Consider the following 6,171-nt stretch of genomic DNA (forward strand, 5'->3'; position numbering starts at 1 on the left):
CATGGTAGTTTTCCTTTCTTTATTTTTTTAAGGCCTTTTCAGTTAAAATACATTACATTAAAAATACATACAAAATAAAATGACTATTTTTCCTATGCAGGGGTGTCAATTGGGTATGGCAGTGGTATGCAGCTGCCATACCCTGGGTCCAGGGGGAAAAGTTACTTTTAAATATAAATCCATGAATGTCTCTTTGTCTATCTGTTCTGGTTATTATGTTGTTAAATTACAGTAAAATAACTACAAATGCAAAATGTAACAACATGGTCACTTTAACAAGGTATTATAATCATATCCAACACACTTTTATCCTCCCCATCTTGACTAAATGGTATATTCCCAGGTTCTGCAAGTCAGCTGCACAGGTGCAATGCATTATTGCTAATTGTGGCACGTTTACTAACATGCCAAGTTTATCTGCACTTGAACAACTGTTCCAGGCTGCCATATCCAGCCCAAGAAACCATAGAAACGGGGGGGGGGGGGGGGGGGGGGGGGAAATAAAATGTACTTCTTAAAATAAATGTATCATGCCTGTTGCTCTAAGGCTCTAATAGGGAATCACAATCACAAGGTCCATTAGACCTTCATCGGGCAACCATTGTGAACAAGCAGGTTTGTAGGTGTGCAAGAGACTTGCTTTTTTTTTTACTGAAAACTTATGCTGGACCTTCTATACAGAGATGAGATCAGTTCTCCTGTCTGTTCCATTAAACCATAAGTTCTCTAACAGTGAGCTGTGACACTTTAGTGACAACCACACATTGCAGAATTCACAAATAAATATTGAAATTCCATCAAATATAACAGTTTTAATAAACCAATTTCAACCAGGTATCCCTGTTTTGGGCATGTCATTTTCAGTGAAAACCTCACATTATACATGAGTTTCAAATGTAGTCCTACACCTTCCACGTTGGGGACTAACACAGGTATTTCAATTCGTCTGGCTTAGAACATCAGTTCTATGCCAATCAGGCAGATTGAAAGCTCACCAACATCACTGTCTCCAGGCAAAAACAAAACACACTTGTTTTTCATCTACTGATAGATGCATTTGTCTCAATCACAGCATTCTTACATCAGCCTCAATCCACTGTTGAACAATGAATACATGAAGATATAAAATAAACAATAGTTCACATCATGCATAAATGATATAAAAATAAAAGATACACATGTATGTGTCGTATATTATAAACAAATGCAAATGTCACGTGTGATATACTGAAAAGCAAGACCACTGTTCAAATGTATGTTCATGTATACAATTCTGTCATTTTACATAACTTGTTCTGTATGTTTGTGACAAAGCAATACAAAAAAAACCTGTTGACTCATAGGAGGTAAAGGCGTAAAACGTAAAACTCTTTGATGTCTCCCGGTGCCCATTGATGTGTTTGTTGCGTTGTAAACTACACTAATCCGTAGCTACTGTACAAAGCTACCGCGGTGATGAAAAACACACATTTCCCGGAATGCAGCACAAGATCACGTGACCGGGAAGTCCTGTCTCAGTGTAACGCTGCTGCAAAAATTTGCATTTTTCTCCTAAATGTCCTAATCCAACTTTAAATCACCTTCATGTTTAAAATGTGGCCTTCTCTACCGACTGTTACAAAAGCACTGAGGCACGCGATTGTTAGAAAACTGTCCTGAGTGAAAGAAAAAACTATCGCGAAAATAAACAGGACAAATTGGTGGGTTGCCATGGGCACCTGCAGATTAAATGTTGAATAATCCTGGGCATCTCATCTGTTAAAGAGAAAAACTATAATAAAATAAACTACACCTCAAAACAAAACAAAATCTGACAGCTTGTAACTGTAATGAGGTGAACACTTCCCACACAGCGTAACATAATATAACGCAATTTCCATGAAATAAACCACATAAACACCAATGAAAATATTCCCACACAGACATCAGCATTCCACTATTGATGCGACGATGACATTTTGAAACATATCAGGTTAAAAACCTTCCTCCACTATTCACAACTCAAAGGCTTCTTTTCGGTGTGAAATGTTTGGACGTGTCTAGTTAAGTTACCCTGATTTGCGAACACTTTGGCACAATGGTCACAGCGGTACGGCCTTTCTTCTGTATGTGTTCTCCGGTGACGTTGGAGATGACCGCTCCGACGGAACGTTATCCCACACTGGTCACAGCGGTGGGGTTTCTCTCCTGTATGAATTCTCTGGTGAAGTTTGAGACTAATCCTATGGCTGAACCTGGTCCCACACAGGTCACATTGATAGGCCTTCTCTCCTGTATGAATTCTCTGGTGCTGTGTAAGATTACCCCTCTGGCTGAACGTTGCCCCACACTGGTCACAATGATAGGGTTTCTCTCCTGTATGGATCCTCTGGTGAAGTTTGAGATGCTGGCTCTGGCTGAACCTTTTCCCACACTCGTCACAGTGGTAGGGCTTTTCTCCTGTATGGATTCGTTGGTGAATTCTGAGATCATTAATCTGGCTGAAGCCTTTCTCACACTTGTCACAGCGGTATGGTTTCTCTCCTGTATGTATTCGCTGGTGAATTTTTAGATCATTAATCTGGCTGAACCCTTTATCACAATGGTCACATCGGTAGGGCTTCTCTCCTGTATGCATTCTCTGGTGACGTTTGAGTTTAGTTTCCTGGCTGAACTTTGTGCCACACTGGTCACAGTTGTAGGGCTTGTGTCCCATATGAATTCTCTGGTGAAGCTTGAGATGCTGGCTCTGGCTGAACGTCTTCCCACACTGGCCACAGCGGTAGGGTTTTTCCCCTGTATGTTTTCTCTGGTGACGTTTGAGATGACCGCTCTGGCGGAACTTTGACCCACACTGGTCACAGTGGTAGGGTTTCTCTTCTGTATGAATTCGCTGGTGACGTTTGAGAGCGCTGCTCTGGTTGAACCTTGTCCCACACTGGTCACAATAGTAAGGCTTCTCTCCTGTATGAGTTCTCTGATGTGATTTGAGTCTCTGGCTTGTGAAGAAGTCTTTTCCACACTGGTCACAGTAGGTATGTTTTTTCACTGGCAGTTGGGCAGGAAATGCATCTGCGATGGAGAAACCATAACATGTTTTGAAAAAGAATGCAAGCTGTGTTTATTACCAAACAATAATTTCCTAATATTAAAAACATCTCATACTAATCTCTCTGCATTGATCTAGGCCTGGAGTCTATTTGAGAGGTTTGTTTCTTAATTAGCCTCACAATTTGATTATGGTTTAACTATTCATCATTACATTTGTAATGTATGTATTTTAGTTTTTTGTTTGCTATGGCTAGTCTTTCATCAGTTAATAATACAAGCAGTTTAATACATATTAAGAACTCCTTTATGGAGATCATACTTTCTGTCTGTGGTCAGAACCAATCAAATAATGGAACAAAAACATGAAAAATAAATAAACCATGGCATCACATTACATTGACAGGGTAAGGTGAGTGTAAACAAACTGCTCCTGCATTCATAAGTGCTTTTTTATCTGATGAAGGTCTTAACAAAACATCTATGATTTTACACTAGTAGTAACACAGTTACAATTTATCTGAGCGGATGTCTCCACATTTACCTGAGCGGATGTCTCCACTTGTCATCCTATCTAGTAATGTTGACGATGATCCATCAGCCTCCTCTGGCTCCTCCTTTTCCTCCTTGATCTGTGGAACTTCCAGTTCCTCCTGGACCAGACTGGGACTCCTCTCCTGCTGTTCAGAGGAAACCTCCTCTTTACACACAGGAAGGACAGTGAGGTCTAGAAGGAGGAAAGTGGAGGGAGAACATCAGGGGAGAGAAACGCAAAAGCCAGATTCTACTATTTCTGCACTCCATCCTCCAGCATGAATCAGAAATGGTTCACATCCCAAGTGTTCATTTGCTTCAGGAGGAGCAGAGAGAAGATCCCCAAGTCGCTTGGAGCGAGGATACTTAAACATAGGATTACTGGTTGAGGCGGACGATATGGACTGGATTCCTATTAAAGCAGTGGTTCTCAACCTTTTCAGGCCGCCACTCCCAAAATAATCATATTTTAAACTGGGGACCCCCACCACCCTACACAAGCATTTGGAATTGTAGGAGTTGGGATTACATTTAGTTTGACTATTCCATTGTGAAAATAGCAGATTTACAGGCGTTGTGAGCATGTAGATCTGCTATTTTCACTATTTCTGCTTCTAATATTTGACAATGTTTGACCAGAGGAACTAAAAAGGTCTTTAAAGTCCTTAAATTGCCACTTTAGAAATGTGCAGATACCCTGTATACACTTATACTGTACTGTATGTTGGTCGCTTTACTGTTCATTGAGAAACCAAAACATTTAGCTAAACATCTGGGGACGCCCCAAAATAATGTGGGGACCCCTCTGGGGGTCCCGACCCACAGGTTGAGAACCATTGTATTAAAGAATCAGGCTGTCTGGAGAAGGGACTTCTTTCCAATGATTTATTCCACAAAAGGAATTGAATTATTGACATACAATGTGTGTGTGTGTGTGTGTGTGTGTGTGTGTGTGTGTGCGTGCGTGCGTGCGTGCGTGCGTGCGTGCGTGCGTGCGTGCGTGCGTGCGTGCGTGCGTGCGTGCGTGTGTGCGCGCGTCAAAGGGTGTGGTATTGAGGCTGATGTAAGAATGCTGTGATTCAGACAAATGCATCCATCAGTACATGACGCACAAAGAATCAAGGAAGAAGTGAGCACAGACACAGAACGTTGTGTAGGACTGGTCCTGTGTGTGGCAGACATTCTACTGACTAAATAGACTGTGTGGCCAATTACTGACTAAATACACCTGCCTGTTGCCAATTACCATGTCAGGCCACTAGGCATCGCTGACAGGCTTTCTGACACTGTTGGTTATTACAATCTTTAAGCTACATTAAGAAGACCCCGTCCTCAAGATATTGTATAGCGCATAAGCTACTTGAACATATGATTCTGTAAATACAGACTTCTCTCTGTAGTTGTCAGTTGAGACATCAAGTCAATGAAACAATACTATCCTATACAACATTACTACAGGTTGTTAACCCATTTAGGCCTAACCTATAGTTAGGCCCTAATCAGATATTAGCCTACAAAAACAAATATGTTGATACATACTGTACATGTACTGTAAGCCCCTCCCATACACTAAAATGTGTACCCGGCCTGAATGGAATAAAACACTACATACCTATCCTGTAAAACTTTACTACAGGTTGTTAATAAAACACTACATACCTATCCTGTACAACTTTACTACAGGTTGTTAATAAAACACTACATACCTATCCTGTACAACTTTACTACAGGTTGTTAATAAAACACTACATACCTATCCTGTACAACTTTACTACAGGTTGTTAATAAAACACTACATACCTATCCTGTACAACTTTACTACAGGTTGTTAAAACAGTACATACCTATCCTGTATAACTTTACTACAGGTTGTTAAAACAGTACATACCTATCCTGTACAACTTTACTACAGGATGTTAAAACAGTACATACCTATCCTGTACAACTTTACTACAGGTTGTTAATAAAACACTACATACCTATCCTGTACAACTTTACTACAGGTTGTTAATAAAACACAACATACCTATCCTGTACAACTTTACTACAGGTTGTTAATAAAACACTACATACCTATCCTGTACAACTTTACTACAGGTTGTTAATAAAACACTACATACCTATCCTGTACAACTTTACTACAGGTTGTTAATAAAACACCACATACCTATCCAGTGATGTTACTAGGTTTTCAATGTAATGGGTCCCGGGACCCACAGGTGGTCATTCAAATGGGTCCCAGAAAAGTTTTATGAGTCCTCAATATAAAGTTTACGCGCGCAAAATGGCGTCGGATATCGGTGGAATCAAAACATTGACTTTCTATCACCTGTTTAAGACTTTCTACATGGATTTTATTTGTGTTAACGTAGGGTAAAGTAGGATGCTTTCACCCATGAACAATGGTGGTGTCTGTGGATTTTCTTTTCTTTTACCGCGACGCGGTAAATTATTTTAACATGGACTCCAATGGAGGCGCATCCCTGGGACCCCAGGACCATGACAAGAATGAGTCCCTGGGTGACTTGAATGAGTTTTTGATGCGGGATGCCCACGTAATGACATCACTGCCTATCCTGTACAACTTTACTACAGGTTGTTAATAAAACA

This window comes from Nannobrachium achirus (assembly GCF_963921795.1).
Source record: "Nannobrachium achirus genome assembly, chromosome: 1".
Lineage (NCBI taxonomy): Eukaryota > Metazoa > Chordata > Actinopteri > Myctophiformes > Myctophidae > Nannobrachium > Nannobrachium achirus.